At 38.8% G+C, this 21591-nt stretch overlaps 1 non-coding gene across 1 annotated transcript; it reads left to right on the top strand.

Moving 5' to 3' along the window:
• The first annotated feature begins 18963 nt into the window (after nucleotides 1-18963).
• On the top strand, nucleotides 18964-19071 carry LOC112787572 (small nucleolar RNA R71). The gene has a single exon (XR_003194978.1). It is a non-coding gene; the product is annotated as a small nucleolar RNA R71 (small nucleolar RNA).
• Nucleotides 19072-21591: the final 2520 nt, after the last annotated feature.

Raw genomic sequence — 21591 nt, 5'->3', positions numbered from 1 at the left:
CAGATAACCGTGTAGAGATGCTTTCGTTCCTCTGAACCTCTGCTTTCCTGCTGTCTTCATCCAACCATTCCTACTCCTTTCCATGGCAAGCTTTATGTAGGGTATCATCGTTGTCAATGGCTACATCCCATCATCTCTGTGAAAATGGTCCAATGCGCTGTCACTGCATGGCTAATCATCTGTCGGTTCTCGATCATACTGGATTAGGATTTACTATCCTTTTGCGTCTGTCACTATGCCTAGCACTCGCGAGTTTGAAGCTCGTCACAGCCATCCCTTCCCAGATCCTACTCGGAATACCACAGACAAGGTTTAGACTTTTCGGATCTCAAGAATGGCCGTCCATGGGTTCTAACTTATACCACGGAGATTCTAATATCTCGGACTCGGTCCCCTGTATTAAATATCTAAGAGATACTCATTTTAGCTTGTTTGCATGTAGAACAGAAGTGTTTGTCAGGCACGCGTTCATAATTGAGAATGATGATGAACGTCACATAATCATCACATTCATCATGTTCTTGGGTGCGAATGGATATCTTAGAGAAGGAATAAGCTTGAATTGAATAGAAAAATAATAATACTTTGCATTAATTCATGAGAAACAACAGAGCTCCACACCTTAATCTATGGTGTGTAGAAACTCTACCGTTTGAAAATACATAAGTGATAATGGTCCAAGCATGGCTGAATGGCCAGCCCCCATAAAAGTCTAAGATATCATAAAACTGATCAAAGATGATCCAAAGATGTTCCAAAAGATGTAAACATAATAGTAAAAAGTCTTATTTATACTAAACTAGTTACTAGGGTTTGCAGAATTGAGTAAATGATGCAGAAATCCACTTCTGGGGCCCACTTGGTGTGTGCTTGGGCTGAGCATTTAGCTTTACACGTGTAGAGGTCTTTCTTGGAGTTGAACGCCAGTTTGTAGCCTGTTTCTGGCGTTGAACTCCACTTTGCAACCTGTTTCTGGCGTTTGACTCCAGAATGCAGCATGGAACTGGTGTTGAACGCCAGTTTACGTCATTTATCCTTATTCAAAGTATGCACTATTATATATTTCTGGAAAGCCCTGGATGTCTACTTTCCAAATCAATTGAGAGCGCTCCATTTAAAGTTCTGTAGCTCCAGAAAATCCACTTTGAGTGCAGGGAGGTCAGAATCCAACAGCATCTGCAGTCCTTCTTCAACCTCTAAATCTGATTTTTGCTCAAGTCCCTCAATTTCAGCCAGAAAATACCTGAAATCACAGAAAAACACACAAACTCATAGTAAAGTCCAGAAATGTGAATTTTAATTAAAAACTAATAAAAATATACTAAAAACTAACTAAATCATACTAAAAACTATGTAAAAACAATGCCAAAAAGCGTCTAAATTATCCGCCCATCACAACACCAAACTTAAATTGTTGCTTGTCCCCAAGCAACTGAAAATCAAATAGGATAAAAAGAAGAGAATATACTATAAATTCCAAAATATCAATGAAACTTAGCTCCAATCAGATGAGCGGGACTTGTAGCTTTTTGCCTCTTGAATAGTTTTGGCATCTCACTTTATCCATTGAAGTTCAGAATGATTGGCATCTATAGGAACTTAGAATTCAGATAGTGTTATTGATTCTCCTAGTTCAGTATGTTGATTCTTGAACACAGCTACTTTATGAGTCTTGGCCGTGGCCCTAAGCACTTTGTTTTCCAGTATTACCACCGGATACATAAATGCCACAGACACATAACTGGGTGAACCTTTTCAGATTGTGACTCAACTTTGCTATAGTTTCCAATTAGAGGTGTCCAGGGTTCTTAAGCACACTCTTTTTTTGCTTTGGATCTTGACTTTAACCGCTCAGTCTCAAGTTTTCACTTGACACTTTCACGCCACAAGCACATGGTTAGGGACAGCTTAGTTTAGCCGCTTAGGCCAGGATTTTATTCCTTTAGGCCCTCCTATCCACTGATGCTCAAAGCCTTGGATCCTTTTTATTTACCCTTGCCTTTTGGTTTTAAGGGCTATTGGCTTTTTGCTCTTGCCTTTTGGTTTAAAGAGCTTTTGGCTTTTTCTGCTTGCTTTTTCTTTTTCTTTCTTTCTTTTTTTTCGCTATTATTTTTTTTTTCGCAAGCTTTTGTATTCACTGCTTTTTCTTGCTTCAAGAATCATTTTTATGATTTTTCAGATTATCAAATAACATGTCTCCTTTTCATCATTCTTTCAAGAGCCAACATATTTAACATTCATAAACAACAACTTCAAAAGACATATGCACTGTTCAAGCATTCATTCAGAAAACAAAAAGCATTGTCACCACATCAAAATAATTAAAGTAGTTTCAAGGATGAATTCGAAACCATGTACTTCTTGTTCTTTTGTGATTAAAACAGTTTTCATTTAAGAGAGGTGATGGATTCATATTCATAACTTTAAGGCATAGATACTTAGACACTAATGATCATGTAATAAGACACAAATATAAATAAACATAAAGCTCAGAAATCGAAAAACAGGAAATAAATAGACAAGGAGATTAAGAATGAGTCCACCTTAGTGAGGGTGGCGTCTTCCTCTCCTTGAAGAACCAATGGTGCTCTTGAGCTCCTCTATGTCTCTTCCTTGTCTTTCGTGCTCCTCCCTCATAGCTCTTTGATCTTCTCTAATTTCATGGAGGATGATGGAGTGCTCTTGATGCTCCACCCTTAGTTGTCCCATGTTGGAACTTAATTCTCCTAGGGAAGTGTTGATTTGTTCCCAATAATTCTGTGGAGGAAAGTGCATCCCCTGAGACATCTCAGGGATTTCATGGTGAGGAATCTCCTCATGCTTATGTTGAGGTCCATGATCTCTTGTTTGCTCCATCCTTTTCTTAGTGATGGGCTTATCCTCTTCAATGAGGATATCTCCCTCTATGTCAATTCCAGCCGAATTACAGAGGTGGCATATGAGGTGAGGAAAGACTAACCTTGCCCAAGTGGAGGACTTGTCAGCTACCTTGTAAAGTTCTTGAGGTATAATCTCATGAACTTCTACCTCCTCTCAATCATGATACTATGGATCATGATGGCCCCGTCTATAGTAACTTCAGACCGGTTACTAGTAGGAATGATTGAGCGTTGAATGAACTCTAGCCATCCCCTAGCCACTGGTTTGAGGTCATGCCTTCATAGTTGAACCGGCTTGCCTCTTGAGTCAATTTTCCATTGAGCTCTGATAAACTACTATTTTATGGTTTATATTGTGTTTAATTGTGTGGTTTTATCATGATCCTTACCCACTTATTCATTAAATTAGCATGAAATTATAATTCCTTCCTGAATTTATAACATGTTTGAAAACTGCTTCCTAGAGACTTTAATTATGTAATTTTAATTCTCCTTTATCCCATTCGATGTCGTGATCTGTGTGTTGAGTGTTTCAGACTTTATAGGGCATGAACGAGTTGGAGATTGGAAAGGAAGCTAGCAAAAATGGAAGGAACACAAGAATTTGAGGAGATAACCAGCGAGAAGTGACGCGGCCGCATGGCTCACGCGGCCGCGCGGATTGGAAAAGCTAAAGCGACGCGGTAGCGTGGACGACGCGAAAGCGTGGCAAGGAAAAATGCGAATGACGCGTCCGCATGGATGACGCGATCGCGTGACATGTGCGATCTGCATAATCTGCAGAATTCGCTGGGGGCGATTTTGGACCTTATTTCGACCCAGTTTTCGGCCCGGAACAGCAGACTAGAGCCAGAGAATATGCATAAACAAAAGACAACATGGATTCTACACAATTTTCAGTTTTAGATCTAGTTTTACTCCTTTAGGTTTCTTTCTCTAGGTTTAAGAATTTTAATTTTCAATTGGTTTTAGCATTGGAACATTGAGAAGAATTATTTCCTCATCAAGACTTCGTCATTCTAGTTCGTTCTCTTAACTTGGTTTTATTCTTCCATGTTCTTTGCTTTGTTCAATTTTGTCATTTGAATACTTTCATGATTATTTAGTACAAGGATTATTTCTTCCATTTTAATTTGTTTTCCATTCCAATAATCATGTATTCTTTTAATTCCCTTTCATGTGTTATGGATTTATTATTTACAATGAGTGAGTAGTTTCCTCACTTGATGGGGAGTTGATTGAAAGGAACTCTTGAGTTGGAAGGATTGAAAGAAAATTTGTAATTGGGTTAACTGTTGGATTGTTATCTAATCACTAACACCAATCCCTTTGAACTAAGTGGGTTGCAACTCGTGAACAGATCTAGCATTCCAACTTGTTTGACTTTCCTTTACCTAGTAAAGGATAACTAAACAGAACAACCATTAATTATAAATTAATCTTGAAATCATCCCATCAATAATAGAGATTCCAACTAATCGACTCCCAGTCAAGGCTTTTATTCATATTATTTGAATTTTCTCAATTTAATTTTCCACCTACTTAACTCAACTTCTTAGAACATCTGATTAATAAAATAGTACACTTTTCTGCAACTCGTTGGGAGACGACCTGGGACTTAAACTCCCAGTAATTTTTAATTTAAACTCTCTGTGACATATTTCTAAATTGATAGGTAGATTGTCGGTGAGTTAAGAACTATACTTGCAACGTAACTATTTTAATAATTTTTAATTCACCAACTTCTGTGCATCATCAATTTTTGGCGCCGTTGCCGGGGCGTTGCAATAGAGTGCTAAAGTTATTAATTATAATTTATTTATTTGCATTTTATTTTATTTTTCTACTATGAGCTGCATGTTTCTTTCGTCAAATGACGCGTTCACTTCTTGATCCGCGCTTGCTAATATTCGATCCTGAAATTGAAAGCACTATTTCACAAATAAGGCGAGAACAGCGTCGGTTAGTCCGCTCTGAGGGCGGATCTGAAAGTGAACTTGAGGAAGAAACCAGCCCCCGTTTACTGATTCGGTTGTTTTACGTGCAGAAGACATGGCAGCTAGGAGAGTTACCATCCAGGAGGAAGGAGCCCCTGATTTTACAATGCAACCATTTCAAGCGCATCATCCAGCAGTAGCTACAGATTTTTAAATAAAGACCGCACTGCTAAATTTGATGCCCAAGTTTCATGGCCTACCTGCTCAAGAACCTATCAAGCACTTGAGAGATTTCCAGGCAGCCTGTTCTACTGTCAGGCGTGATGGTACTGATGAAACTTCAATTTTGCTTAAAGCTTTCCCGTTTTCTCTTGAGGGAAAAGCAAGAGAGTGGTACTACACTCAACCTCTAGCAAATGTATCCAACTGGGATACACTCAGAAAGGAGTTTTTGGAGAAATTCTTTCCATCTGAAGTTACTGATAAACTGAGGAAGGATATTTCCACAATTGTTCAGGATGACAATGAGACTCTCTTTGAATACTAGGAGCGCTTCAATAATCTTCTGGAAGCATGCCCCCACCACATGATTGACAAAATAGTGTTACTTAGCTATATCACACAGGGCATGAGGCCCCAAGATAAGACCACATTGGAAAGTGCTAGCAATGGGTCTATGAAGAAGTACAAGACCACTGAAGAGGCTTGGCAATTGATCAGTGATTTAGCTGAATCTACTAGGAACCACAGACAAAAGCAAGGCCGTTCAAAAGCCGTTGTAGAAGTATCCTCTAGCAGAGAGACTGCGGCTCTAGCTCAGAGTATATGTGAGATGACCAACTTGCTGAAGCAGATGCAATTAAATCAACAACAAGCTCAGCAAGCTCAACCTCCTCCACCACAGCAAAACCAACAACTGGTCCCGCAAAGAGTTTGCGGAATCTGTGCTGATTATAGCCATTACACTGATGAATGCCCGCAGCTCCAACAAGAAGACAACATGGTGGCATCCACTCATAACTTCTATGACCGCCCCAACCAAGGGTACAATCAAAGTGGAATTAATAACCATGGATGTCAGGACAATTCTAACCAGAATTGGAGGGACAATAATAACAGAGGAGGCAGAGATAATCAGGGAAATCAGAGATGGAATAATAACAACAACAGGCAGCAGAATCAACCTTACAGAGCACCTCACCTGAGGTAAAACCAAGGACCACAGAACAATCAACAGCAGACCTCTCAATTTACTCATTCTTCTTTATCTCCTAATGAAGAGCTACTACAATCTTTTGAGCAAAGACAACAGACCTTGGAAAATAACATCATGAATAGTATTAATGCCAGTCTGAATGGTCTCACCTCTACTTTGCAAGCTCTTATGTCACAGATTGGATCAACGCAAAATTCCAGTAACCAACCTTCAAGCTCCACTGGAATCCCCTCTCAAGCATTACCCAATCCAAAGGGAGGCATTAATGCCATCACCCTAAGGTCTGGAACCACACTGCAGGAGAGGAATCAGGAGGAACCAAGCCCACCAGAACACACCTCAGCTGAAGAGGTAGTAGAAATAGAAGATGTTGAAGAGGAAGAGGACATACAGGACATAGCTGAAGAAGAAATAGCTCAACCACAGGAGGAAGCACCAAAAGGCACAAACACCACAGAAAACGCTACTCCTATTCCATTTCCACAACTTGCAAAGAAGCCCAGGAAGTAGCTGGAACCCGACCCCAAAATAGTAGAAATATTCAAAAAGGTTGAGGTAACTGTTCCTCTTTTTGATGTTATTCAGCAGGTACCTAAATATGCAAAGTTTCTAAAAGACTTATGTATCCATAAAGACAAAATTAATGAATTAGAAACTATTCCTTTAGGTAGTTCTATATCTGCTTTAATGGGAAGATTACCTGAAAAATGTAGTGATCCAGGTCCTTGTATAGTTAGCTGTACTATTGGTGGTGTAGTAATTTATGATTGCACGTGTGATTTGGGAGCATGTGTCAGTATAATGCCTTTGTCTATATACGATATTTTGAGGCTCCCTCCCTTAAAAAGGTTGGCAGCTCATTTTGTGTTAGCAGATAAAAGCATTATTACAGTGGCTGGAGTTACTGAAGATGTTTTGGTGAACATTAAAGGGCTTACATTCCCTACTAATTTTTATATCTTGGAGATGCCCCATAATGATTCAGATAAGCCATCATCAATCCTACTTGGAAGACCATTCCTGAAGACATCAAAATTCAAATTGGATGCCTTTTTCAGGAACATATTCCTTTGAAATAGATGGCCGCATAGTAATCTTCAATCTGAATGGAGTCATTGACAACCCTCCAGAAGATCGTTCTATCTTTCAGTGTGATGTCATAGATGAAAGTGTAGCTGAAGTTCATAAGGAAGAGTTAGAAGAGAGGCACACTGGACAAGGTCCAAGTATGGGGACCCTCTTAACTGACAATGAGGGCACTTCGTCATTTTCACAAGCTCCAGATAATCCAGAGCCTGCCCATGATCAAAACTTAGAATTGAAACCCCTCCCTCCACATCTCAAATATGCTTATCTTGAAGATGAGCAGAGGTTTCCAGGTATCATTGCAAGGGAACTTACTTCTCAACAAGAAGAGCAGTTACTTGATGTGCTGAAGAAGCATAAGAAGGCAATTGGGTGGAGCTTGGTAGACATAGTAGGCATCAACCCTCAAGTATGTGAGCACAGAATATTTTTAGAAGAGGGAGCAAGACCTGTCCGTCAACCCCAAAGAAGATTGAATCCCACCATCTTGGAAGTTGTCAAAAAGGAAGTGACCAGACTATTGGAAGCCGGTATCATATATCCCATTTTAGACAGTGAATGGGTAAGCCCAATACAAGTGGTGCCCAAGAAGTCTGGAGTCACTACAGTGAAGAATGAGCATGGAGAGCTCATAGCAACTAGAGTTCAGAATGCTTGGAGAGTCTGCATTGATTACAGGCGTCTCAACCAAGCTACCCGTAAGGATCACTACCCACTTCCATTCATTGATCAAATGCTGGATCGCCTGTCAGGTAAATCACATTATTGCTTTTTAGATGGTTACACAGGTTATTTCCAGATTCATATAGCTTCTGAGGATCAGGAAAAGACTACTTTTACATGTCCTTTTGGGACTTATGCTTACAAGAGAATGCCCTTTGGCTTGTGCAATGCACCAGCTACTTTCCAAAGGTGCATGATGAGTCTTTTCTCTGATCTTATTGAGGACTGTATGGAAGTTTTTATGGACGATTTTAGCGTTTATGGTGATTCTTTTAGCCTTTGCTTAGATGGATTATGTAGAGTATTAGATAGATGTGTTAATACAAACCTTGTATTAAATTTTGAAAAATGTCACTTTATGGTAAAACAAGGAATTGTATTAGGACATGTGGTATCTAATAATGGCATTTCTGTAGACCCAGCAAATGTGAATGTTATTTCTACTTTACCTTACTTCTCTTCTGTGAGGGAAGTCCGTTCGTTCCTTGGCCATGCAGGTTTTTACAGGAGATTTATTAAGGACTTTAGTAAGGTCGCACTTCCCTTATCCAGATTACTGCAGAAGGATATTGAGTTCGAGTTCAGTGAGGATTGCAAACAAGCGTTTGATAAGCTGAAGACTGCTATGACTCAAGCTCCAATTGTGAGAGGACCAGACTGGAGCCAGCCATTTGAAATCATGTGCGATGCTTCCAACCATGCAGTAGGAGCAGCGCTGGCTCAGCGTGAAGGTAAGGATCCTTTCGTTATTGCTTATGCGTCTAAGACTTTAGACACTGCCCAGTCCAACTATACTACTACTGAGAAAGAGCTTCTTGCTATTGTTTTTGCTCTGGATAAATTCTGAGCTTATTTACTTGGTACTAGAGTAGTAGTGTATTCGGACCATGCAGCTTTAAAGTATCTATTAGCTAAAAAGGAATCCAAACCAAGACTCATACGTTGGATACTGCTGTTACAAGAATTTGATTTAGAAATAAAGGATAGGAGTGGTAATCAGAATTAAGTGGCAGACCACTTGAGTCGCCTTGAGCATATTAAGGATGATTCTACTCCTATAGATGATAATTTTCCTTTTGATAACCTGCAAGCAGTATCTGAAGTAGTCCCTTGGTATGCACCTGTTGCTAATTATTTAGTTAGCCGCACATTTCCTCCAAAATTTTCTAAGCATCAAAGAGACAAGCTGAAAAGCGAGTCTAAATATTATATATGCGATGACCCATGTTTATGGAGATGTGGCGCTGATCAAGTAATTAGACGTTGTGTGCCTCAATCAGAATTCCAGTCCATTTTAGAGGCCTGTCACTCATCTGAGAGTGGAGGACATTTTGGTCCTCAAAGAATAGCCAGAAAGATCTTAGACTGTGGATTCTGGTGGCCTACTCTTTTTAGAGACGCTAATGAGTTCTGTAAATCTTGTCTCCCATGCCAGAAATTTGGTAATATATCCAGGAGAGATGAGATACCTCAACAAATTATGCTTTTCTGTGAAATTTTTGATGTTTGGGGCATTGACTTCATGGGTCCATTTCCAAATTCTAATGGATATTTTTATATATTGTTAGCTGTGGATTATGTTTCCAAATGGGTGGAAGCAATTCCTACCCACACTGATGATGCTAACACTGTTGTTTCCTTTGTGAGAAACCATATTATATGTCGCTTCAGATCACCACGAGCAATCGTGAGCGATCAAGGCACCCATTTTTGTAACAGGAGGCTAACAGGATTAATGAAGAAGCATGGGATAATTCATAAAGTTGCAACAGCTTACCATCCCCAAACTAATGGACAAGCCGAGGTGTCAAACAGAGAAATTAAGCGTATCTTGCAAAAGATAGTAAAGCCTAATAGAAAAGACTGGAGCACCAGGCTACAAGATGCACTCTGGGCATATAGAACAGCATACAAGACACCCATTGGGATGAGCCCTTTTCGCTTGGTTTATGGAAAAGCTTGTCATCTCCCAGTTGAAGTAGAACACATAGCTTTTTGGGCAGTTAAGGAGTGCAACATGGGAATTGAGAAAGCCGGAGCTGAAAGGAAGTTGCAACTGCAGGAACTGGAGAGCCTTCGCCTAGAAGCTTATGAAAACTCCAGAATATACAAGGAAAAGATGAAGGCTAAACATGATCAAAACATCAAGAAGAAAGAGTTCCAACCTGGGGATTTAGTCCTCCTTTACAAATCTCGACTAAGGCTCATGCCAGGTAAGTTGAGATCAAGATGGGAAGGTCCATACAGAGTAGAGAAAGCCGAACCATAAGGAATTTATCACCTAAGCCATCCTTCAAGCTCTGAACTTATTAAGGTTAATGGACAACACCTGAAGCTATACCATGGCGAGAAGATGCAGAGAAACAAGGAGCTTGAGATCTTCCTCTTGGAAGATCCCCACATAGCAGAAGATTGAGCTAGTGGAGCATCCAACTTACGGATGCTAAAGCAAAGTGCTAGGTGGGAGACAACCCACCATGGTATGATCGTTCTTTTCTTTAGTTTTAGTTTTTCCTATTCAATAACTCTTCTCTTTCTTAGTACTTTCGTGCATCTGCATTTACATGTTTTTATTTTCAAAAAAAAAATTTTTTTTTGCTCCGCGACGCGATCGCATCAGCGACGCGTCCGCGTCACAGGGAGAAAAAAGAAAAATAAAAATGAACAGAAAGTCACGCTGGAGTGTGGCTGGAGGCATGCCAATGGCACAAATCAACCCACGCGACCGCGTGCCCCACGCGGCCGCGTGCCCTGAGTTTTCGACGTAAAAGGGGTGCACAATGAAATATTGTGCGAGAGTGATGCTGGATTGGTGTTGGAAGCACAATCCTTATCACGCGACCGCGTCGCCGACGCGGCCACGTCATCCATTTTCTGGTGCACACTCACGCGATCGCGTGACCCACGCGATCGCGTCGTCCCAATTTTGGCAAACAAATTAATTTGAACAGAGAGTTGTGCTGGTGCGAGGCTGCACTCGCGCCAGACGCATAACATGGGTCACGCGACCGCGTGACCGACGCGATCGCGTCACCATACTTGAAGCGCATCCACGCGAACGCGTGCCCCACGCGGCCGCGTCGCATGCGCCGCACAGCTCAACGTAAAATTGCCACATATCTTATCTTTCTCTCCTCCAAATCCTAATTTTCCTTTTCCCTCCTTATTTCTTCCTTCTCCCTTCCCCCTTCTATCTCACCTTTCACTCTCTATCTCTCTCACCTCCATTAACAAGGTTTTACTTTCTTCCTTCCTCTTTCTTTTTCTATCATTCTTATTATTTTATATGTATTTTATTTTCTTTTCTTTTTCTTTTCCTTTTTACATGGTGTTATAAATTTAATTGTTTTTCTTTTTTGAGTCATTATCCCTCATTATATGCTTGTGGATTGTTGCAAATTGTTTGACAATTATTTTTATTCTATTTAAGGGATTGCTTGCATGTTCACCTTCATATTTTCTATACCTTATTCAACATGCATGCTATGTGTTTGTGAAAAAGCTCAAATGGCATTATGCACTTCTCTATGTTGTTATACTATTCAATGCTTGCTTTTTACAACTTTCCTTTACTATTGTATTAATTGAATTTAATTGTCAATACAAACGTGATGATTTGTTACAAAGTATTGCTTAGTCTATGTTACTCATGCCCTTTGCCAGCATGCCAATAAACACCTTGCAGTCACTTGCCTTTATATGCACTAGCTATTTTCCATTGTTGGCTTTTCACATGTACTCGCGAGCATGTGATAATGTCAGTATATCTTAATGTGCATCCATCACCCTCTTTTCTGTTTCCTTCCTTGCTGTATATCTCTTTGAATTTAATTTACTTTCTCTTCTCTTCTTTCAGGATGGCCACCAAGAAAGGAAAAGAGAAAGCTACTTCCAAACCACCAGCAAGAAGAGGAACTAAAAGAGCATTAGTGGCAGAACCTTCTTCAACCTCAGTCAAGCCCTCAACAAAAAGAGTTAAGAGGATAATAAAGGTTGATGAGAAGGAGAAAGCCTTTCCAGCAAAGCACACTGCGTGATTTCCCAATCGCTACTTTGAACAGATGTTCCCTATCTTGGCAGAAAGAAACTATAACAATGAATACCTTCTTATCCTCCCGTCCAATACTGCTTCCTTTGTTGAGCCGCAAATTGAACGAAGACAATGGGGTTTCCTACGGAGACAGCCAAGGCAGGTCAATCTTTCTTGGGTAGTTGAGTTCTACTCTAACTTCTACATGCCAACCCTGCAGTCTGTTTATGTCCGGCAGAAGCAAGTCCCCATCACAGAAGAGGCCATTCAGCAAGCTCTGAGTCTTCCCCCTATTCCAGAAGGAATGGACGCCTTCCAAGAAGCCGCACTTAAGCGCCAGAGGTACCAATTTGACTGGGACTCCGTTCTCGGAGTTATCGCATTACCTGGCAGCCATTGGATCTACGGATACCACCGTACCCGCCCTAAGGGAATCTTGGCTTCAGCACTTACCTTGGAGGCTCGCGTCTGGGCACAGATCATGTCCCATACCATCTTTCTGAGCACTCATGAGTCCTCCTTCACTGCGGACATGGCTGTTCTACTATGGTGCATCCTTACAGACCAACCTCTGTATCTCTCAAGACATATCCGGAATGCTATGGGACACGTACAAATTGCGGGCAACTTACCTTTCCCCGCCTTGGTCTCAGATCTTATCTCAGCAGCCAGAGGCTCCTACAGAGCTGGGGACACCAAAGCCGTGCTTCCATGGGATGATCAGTATGTCCCTAACGGGAAATACCTCAAACTCCCAGCAGCCACTACAAGCCTTCCTACTACTGCAGTTGAAGATAATCCTTCTTCAACACCACAAACACCTACAACTGATGAATTGCTCCAGCAGATAATCGAAAGTTTGGATCGGCAAGAACAGAAAGCAAAGATGAGAGAGCGCCGTAACGAGCGCCGATTCAAACACCTCAAGGAGCTACTCAAGGGACACTTCAAGGACTCGGATACCCCGGACTCCACTTCTTTTACCAGCACAAGGAGCCATAATGGTCCGGACTGTGGAGATATTGCCACCAGCCCATCCCTGTTCCTGACAGACGGCACCGAGGACGGTGCAAAGCCTTAAGTGTGGGGAGGTCGGTCAGTACCTGACTTCCGGAGGTAATTTCTCTTCTCTAGCACCAATAATTAGGATATTTTAGTTAGATTTTCTTTCTTTTATAGAATAGAATAAATTGCATAGGTTAGGATAGTTGCATGCATGTTCTACTTGATTGAAAAGACAATAAGTTTCTTTTAAGACTCTATCTTTAGAACAAAATTTCACTAATTTTTCAAAATTTTTATGATAAATTTGCTTGAGTTGTATTTGGAACATGACATTTGAGCTAAAGAACACACAACCTGTGAAAGATTTGAGCCTTTATGTATGGTTACATTATTTAACCATAATTATTTTATTCTTGTGTGTTTACTTCTCTATGATTGTAATCTATATTTTGTTTTATCTTATATGTCCAATATTTATTATATTTGCATGCTTGCACATGATTGATGCCATTATTTGTTTAAACTCACTTATCCAAATTAAGCCTACCCTTTTCAATTACCCTTGTTAACCACTTTGAGCCTTTAAATCCCATTTGTTCTATATTTTACCACATTACTAACCTTAAGCTGAAAAACAATTGTATATCCCAAATTGAATCTTTGGTTAGCTTAAGATAGAATTGTGTGTGCTAGTTAAGTATGGAAAATTGTGGGAACAAAAGTTGTTAAGGGAATGTGTCATGAGAATTTAATGGGAATTTGGATACCTACTCATGTGAAACTATAAGAATTAAAAATCTATGTGCATTGATAAGATATATTTATTTCAATGTCAAAAAAAAATTAAAAAAATTAAAAAAAAATTATATAAATAAATAAGGGGACAAAAATTACCCCAATGTTAAATTCAGAATTCAAAGATCAATGCACATATGATAGAACCAAATATAAAGTTGATACATGAGTATGGATAGAAAAAAGGAATTCTGGGTAGCTAGGTATGAACTTTAAGATTACATTAAAAATATATAGGTTGGGTTGAAGCTTGGATTAATTAAAGATTCAATTTATTAGCTCACTTGACCAAATGTATACCCCTACCTGTACCTTAGCCCTATTACAACCTTGAAAAGACCTCATAATGTTTGCATTGGTATATTAACTGTTGTTGATTGGTTAGGAGAAGAACAAAAGTTAGAAAGCATGATTAGAGAAGGATAGAGTGATTACCCTATACACTAGAGATTAGAGCGTACATACATTGTCAGTGAGGGTTCAATGCTTGAATTTTCATGTTCCCTGCTTTCATGAGCTATCTTCTTGCACTTTTATCTATTTTATTGTATAATGATAGAATTAGTGGAATTTGATTTGTAATTGTTTTGAAGAGCTTATTTAATTTTGATCAAGTGGGCAAGAATCATATAGTTGCATTTATTTATATATATATAGGCTTGCATTGCATTTCATGAATTTCTACATGTTCATACTTATTTCCTTATCTCCTTCAATTAAGCATGAGGACATGCTAATGTTTAAGTATGGGGAGGTTGATAAACCACTATTTTATGGTTTATATTGTATTTAATTGTGTGATTTTATCATGATCCTTACCCACTTATTCATTAAATTAGCATGAAATTATAATTCCTTCCTGAATTTATAACATGTTTGAAAACTGGTTCCTAGAGACTTTAATTATGTAATTTTAATTCTCCTTTATTCCATTAGATGCCGTGATCTGTGTGTTGAGTGTTTCAGACTTTATAGGGCATGAACGAGTTGGAGATTGGAAAGGAAGCTAGCAAAAATGGAAGGAACACAAGAATTTAAGGAGATAACCAGCGAGAAGTGACGCGGCCGCATGGCTCACGCGGCCGCGCGGATTGGAAAAGCTAAAGCGACGCGGTAGCGTGAACGACGCGAAAGCGTGGCAAGGAAAAATGCGAATGACGCGTCCGCATGGATGATGCGATCGCGTGACATGTGCGATCTGCATAATCTGCAGAATTTGCTGGGGGCGATTTTGGACCTTATTTCGACCCAGTTTTCGGCCCGGAACAGCAGACTAGAGCCAGAGAATATGCAGAAACAAAAGACAACATGGATTCTACACAATTTTCAGTTTTAGTTCTAGTTTTACTCCTTTAGGTTTCTTTCTCTAGGTTTAAGAATTTTAATTTTCAATTGATCTTAGCATTGGAACATTGAGAAGAGTTATTTCCTCATCAAGACTTCGTCATTCTAGTTCGTTCTCTTAACTTGGTTTTATTCTTACATGTTCTTTGCTTTGTTCAATTTTGTCATTTGAATACTTTCATGATTATTTAGTACAAGGATTATTTCTTCCATTTTAATTTGTTTTCCATTCCAATAATCATGACTTCTTTTAATTCCCTTTCATGTGTTATGGATTTATTATTTACAATGAGTGAGTAGTTTCCTCACTTGATGGGGAGTTGATTGAAAGGAACTCTTGAGTTGGAAGGATTGAAAAAAAATTTGTAATTGGGTTAACTGTTGGATTTTTATCTAATCACTAACACCAATCCCTTTGAACTAAGTGGGTTGCAACTCGTGAATAGATCTAGCATTCCAACTTGTTTGACTTTCCTTTACCTAGTAAAGGATAACTAAACAGAACAACCATTAATTATAAATTAATCTTGAAATCATCCCATCAATAATAGAGATTCCAACTAATCGACTCCCAGTCAAGGCTTTTATTCATATTATTTAAATTTTCTCAATTTAATTTTCCACCTACTTAACTCAACTTCTTAGAACATCTGATTAATAAAATAGCACACTTTTCTGCAACTCGTTGGGAGACGACCGGGGACTTAAACTCCCAGTAATTTTTAATTTAAACTCTCTGTGACATATTTTTAAATTGATAGGCAGATTGTCGGTGAGTTAAGAACTATACTTGCAACGTAACTATTTTAATAATTTTTAATTCACCAACTTCTGTGCATCATCAAGCTCCTTCCTCACATATGTCTATGAGGACTTGGTCCAACCTTTGATCAAAGTTGACCCTTCTTGTGTAGGGGCGTGCGTTCTCTTCCATCATTGGCAAGTTGAACGCCAGCCTTACATTTTTCGGACTGAAATCTAAGTATTTTCCCCGAACCATAGTAAGCCAATACTTTGGATTTGGGTTCAAACTTTGATCATGGTTCCTTGTGATCCATGCGTTTGCATGGAACTCTTGAACCATTAGGATCCCGACTTGTTGAATGGGGTTGGTGAGAACTTCCCAACCTCTTCTTTGGATTTCAAGACGGATCTCCGGATACTCATTTTTTTTGAGTTTGAAAGGAACCTCAGGGATCACTTTCTTCTTGGCCACAACTTCATAGAAGTAGTCTTGATGGACCTTAGAGATGAATCTCTCCATCTCCCATGACTCAGAGGTAGAAGCAATTGCCTTCCCTTTCCTCTTTCTAGAGGTTTCTCTAGCCTTAGGTGCCATGAATGGTTATGGAAAAACAAAAAGCTATGCTTTTACCACACCAAACTTAAAATGTTTGCTCATCCCCGAGCAAAAGAAGAAAGAAGTGAGTAGAAGAAGAAGAAAATGGAGGAGATGGAGGTGTGTGAATGGTTCGGTCAAGGGGGTTTAGGTGGTTATGATGTGTGAAATGGAAGGAGTGATGGTTTGAATTTAAGTGGGTGGGTGTAGGTGGGTTGTATGATGGTTTTGGAGGAGTAATGGAGGTGATTGGTGGAGGTTAATTGAGGAAGAGTGTTATGAAAAGGTGTAAAGATGAGAGAAGAAGTGGTAGGGATCCTGTGGGGTCCACAGATCCAGTGGGGCCAAGGACTTAACATCCCTGCTCCAATTAGGCGTGTAAAACGCCCTTGCTATGCAATCCTGGCGTTTAACGCCAGACTGCAGCATGTTTCTGGCATTAAACGCCACTTCCTTGCTTGTTTTGGGCATTCAACGCCAGTCTATAGCATGTTTCTGGCGTTGAACGCCAGTATGGTGCATGTTTCTGGCGTTAAATGCCAGTCTGATGCTTGTTTCTGGCGTTTAATGCCAGCTTTCCTCTGGGTGCAATCCTGGCATTTTAACGCCAGACTGCTGCTTGTTTCTGGAGTTTAACGCCAGTTTCATGCTCTGTTCTGGCGTTAAACGCCAGCCAGATGCTCCTTACTGGCATTTAAACGCCAGTAAGCCCTTCCTCCAAGGTGTGCTGTTTTCAATGCTGTTTTTAATTCTGTTTTTGATTTTTCAGTAGTTTTTGTGACTCCACATGATCATCAACCTAATAAAACATGAAATAACAAAGAGAAAATAAAATAAAAATGATTAAATAACATTAGGTTGCCTCCCAACAAGCGCTTCTTTAATGTCAATAGCTTGACAGTGAGCTCTCATGGAGCCTCACAGATAATCAGAGCAAGGTTGGGACCTCCCAACACCAAACTTAGAGTTTGGTTGTGGGGGTTCAACACCAAACTTAGAGTTTGGTTGTGGCCTCCCAACACCAAACTTAGAGTTTGAATGTGGGGGCTTTGGTTGACTCTGTAGTGAGAGAAGCTTTTCATGCTTCCTCTCCATGGTTACAGAAGGAGATCCTTGAGTTTTAAACAGAAGGTAGTCCTCATTCAGTTGAAGGACCAACTCTCCTCTGTCCACATCAATCACAGCTCTTGCTGTGGCTAGGAAGGGTCTTTTAAGGATGATGGATTCATCCTCGTCCTTCCCAGTATCTAGGATTATGAAATCAGCAGGGATGTAAAGGCCTTCAACCTTTACTAACATGTCCTCTACTAGTCCATAAGCCTGTTTTCTTGAGTTGTCTGCCATCTCTAATGAGATTCTGGCAGCTTGCACCTCAAAAATTCCCAGTTTCTCCATCACAGAGAGGGACATGAGGTTTATCCCTAACCCAGGTCACATAGAGCCTTCTCAAAGGTCATGGTGCCTATGGTACAAGGTATTAAGAACTTTCCAGGATCCTGTTTCTTCTGAGGCAATCTTAGTTGATCCAGATCACTCAGTTCATTGGTGAGCAAGGGAGGTTCATCTTCCCAAGTCTCATTACCAAATAATTTGGCATTCAGCTTCATGATTGCACCAAGGTACTTGGAAACTTGCTCTTCAGTAACATCCTCATTCTCTTCAGAAGAAGAATATTCATCAGAGCTCATGAATGGCATAAGGAGGTTTAATGGAATCTCTATGGTCTCCAGATGAGCCTCAGAGTCCTTTGGTTCCTCAGAGGGAAACTCCTTATTGATCTCTGGACGTCCCAGGAGGTCTTCCTCACTGGGGTTCACGTCCTCTCTCTCCCTTGTAGGTTCGGCCATGATGATCAATTCAATGGCCTTGCACTCTCCTTTTGGATTCTCTTCTGTATTGCTTGGGAGAGTACTGGGAGGGGTTTCAGTGACCCTTTTACTCAGCTGGCCCACTTGTGCTTCCAAATTTCTAAAGGAGGACCTTGTTTCATTCATGAAACTTAGAGTGGCCTTAGATAGATCAGAGACTATGTTTGCCAAGCTAGATGGGGTTTGCTCAGAATTCTCTGTCTGTTGCTGAGTAGATGATAGAAAAGGTTTACTATTGCTAAACCTGTTTCTTCCACCATTATTAAAGCCTTGTTGAGGCTTTTGTTGATCCTTCCATGAGAGATTTGGGTGATTTCTCCATGAGGGATTATAGGTGTTTCCATAGGGTTCACCCATGTAATTCACCTTTGCTATTGCAGGGTTCTCAGGATCATAAGCTTCTTCTTCAGAAGATGCCTCTTGAGTACTGTTGGATGCAGCTTGCATTCCATTCAGACTCTGAAAAATCATATTGACTTGCTGAGTCAATATTTTATTCTGAGCCAATATGGCATTCAGAGTATCAATTTCAAGAACTCCCTTCTTCTGAGGCGTCCCATTATTCACAGGATTCCTTTCAGAAGTGTACATGAACTGGTTATTTACAACCATGTCAATGAGTTCTTGAGCTTCTACAGGCATTTTCTTTAGGTGAATGGATCCATCTGCAGAATGGTCCAATGACATCTTTGATAGCTCAGACAGACCATCATAGAATATATCCAGAATGGTCCATTCTGAAAGCATGTCAGAAGGACAGTTTTTGGTCAGTTGCTTATATCTCTCCCAAGCTTCATAGAGGGATTCACCTTCTTTCTGTCTGAAGGTTTGAACATCCACTCTAAGCTTACTAAGCTTTTGAGGAGGAAAGAACTTGGCTAAGAAAGCCGTGACCAGCTTATCCCAAGAGTTCAGGCTATCTTTAGGTTGAGAGTCTAACCATATTCTAGCTCTATCTCTTACAGAAAATGGGAAAAGCATAAGCCTGTAGACCTCGGGATCAACCCTATTGGTCTTAACAGTATCACAGATCTGCAAGAATTCAGTCAAGAACTGAAAAGGATCTTTAGATAGAAGTCCATGAAACTTGCAGTTCTGTTGCATCAGAGAAACTAATTGAGGTTTAAGCTCAAAATTGTTTGCTCCAATGGCAGGGATTGAGATGCTTCTTCCATGTAAATTGGAATTAGGTGTAGTGAAGTCACCAAGTATCTTCCTTACATTGTTATTATTTTCGGCCATGTTTTCTTCTTTTTCGAAAATTTATGTCAGATTTTCTCCAGAGAGTTGTGCTTTAGCTTCCCTTAGCTTCCTCTTCAGAGTCCTTTCAGGTTCAGGATCAGCCTCAACAAGAATGTTCTTATCCTTGTTCCTGCTCATATGAAAAAGAAGAAAACAGAAAAGAAAATATGGAATCATCTATGTCACAGTATAGAGATTCCTTTATGTAAGTAGAAGAAAGTAAGAATAGAAGAAGGAAGAGATGAGAATCCAAACACAAGGGTGAGGATAGAAGTGTTAATGGATGAATAAATAAATAGAAGGAGATTAGAGATGAGAGGAGTATTCGAAAATTTAACAAAATAAAATGAAAATATTTTAAATTTAAATTTAAAATTCGAAAATTAAAATTGAAATTAAATTAAATTAAAATTAAAACAATTAGTTAATTAAAACGAAATTTTGAAAAAGAGGAAAGGGATTTTCGAAAATTAAAGGTAGAGAGTTAGTTGGGTAGTTTTGAAAAAGATATGATTGAAACTGAAAAAGATTGGAAAGTCAATTTTAAAAAGATAAGAGGTTAGAAAAGAAGTTAGAAAAGATTTTGAATTTGATTTTGAAAAGATGTGATTGAAACTTATTTTAAAAAAGATTTGAAAAATAAATTTAAAAAGATTTGATTTTGAAAATTAAAGTTGATTACTTGACTAACAAGAAACTAAAAAGATATGATTTAAAATTTTAAAGATTGAACCTTTCTTACTAGGCAAGTAAGAAACTTAAAATTTTAGAATCAATCACATTAAATGCTAACAAGATTTTCGAAAATTATGAAAAAGATTTTTGAAAATTAATTTTGAAAATTTCAAAAATTATGAAAGAAAAATGAGAAAGATTTGATTTTTGAAAAAGTTTTGAAGAAGATAGAATTTTTAAATTGAAAATTTGATTTGACTCATAAGAAACAACTAGATTTTAAAAATTTTTGAAAAAAGTCAACTCAAATTTTTGAATTTGATGAGAAGAAAAAGGGAAAGATATTTTTTTGATTTTTGAATTTTTAATGATGAAAGAGAAAAACACAAAATTGACACAAAACATAGAAATTATGAATCAAAACAACTAATGCATGCAAGAACACTATGAATGTTAAGATGAACACCAAGAACACTTTGAAGATCATGATGAACATCAAGAACTTATTTTTTGAAAAATTTTCAAGAAAAGAAAACATGCAAGACACCAAACTTAGAAATTTTTAATTTTTAGACACTAACAAATTGAAAATGCATATGAAAAACAAGAAAAGATGCAAAACATGAAAATATGAAGATCAAACAAGAAGACTTGTCAAGACCAACTTGAAGATCATGAAGAATGCAATGCATGAATTTTTCGGAAAAATGCACAAATTTTAAAAACATGCAATTGACACCAAACTTAAAAATTGACACTAGACTCAAACAAGAAACACAAAATTTTTTGTTTTTATGAATTTATTAATGTCTTTGGTATTTTTCGAAAATTATTTTGAAAAAGAAAATAAGGATTTCAAAATTTTTAATAAGAATTCCAGGAATCATGCAATGTTAGTCTAAAGCTTCAGTCTAAAGAGATTAGACAAGGCAGAACAAGCTTCAGCAGGACATTATATACAACAGCCAAATTGATGGGAATCAACTAGCTCCTGTGATGATAAAAGCATCGTCTAAAACACTAGAATTCATTCTTAAAAATTCTGAAGAAAAATATATTTTTGAAAATATTTATTTTTATTTTTTCGAAAATAAAGGAAAAATTTTTTGAAAGATTTTTTTGAAAAATTTTTGAAAATAAAACAAAAAGAAGATTACCTAATCTGAGCAACAAGATGAACTGTCAGTTGTCCAAACTCGAACAATCCCCGGCAACGGCACCAAAAACTTGGTGCGCAGAAATCGTGATGGTTCCATTCCTTGGTAACGGTGCTGAAAACTTTATACGCACGTTCATAATCTTAATTCTTTGTCACAACTTCGCACAACTGACCAGCAAGTGCACTGGGTCGTCCAAGTAATAAACCTTACGTGAGTAAGGGTCGATCCCACGGAGATTGTCAGCTTGAAGCAAGCTAAGGTCACCTTGTAAATCTCAGTCAGGCGGATTCAA

The sequence above is a fragment of the Arachis hypogaea genome, chromosome 20, assembly GCF_003086295.3.
Source record: "Arachis hypogaea cultivar Tifrunner chromosome 20, arahy.Tifrunner.gnm2.J5K5, whole genome shotgun sequence".
NCBI classification, from domain to species: Eukaryota; Viridiplantae; Streptophyta; class Magnoliopsida; order Fabales; family Fabaceae; genus Arachis; species Arachis hypogaea.
Note: the sequence above shows the minus strand (reverse complement) of the source record. Positions and strands in the feature narration are given on the sequence as shown.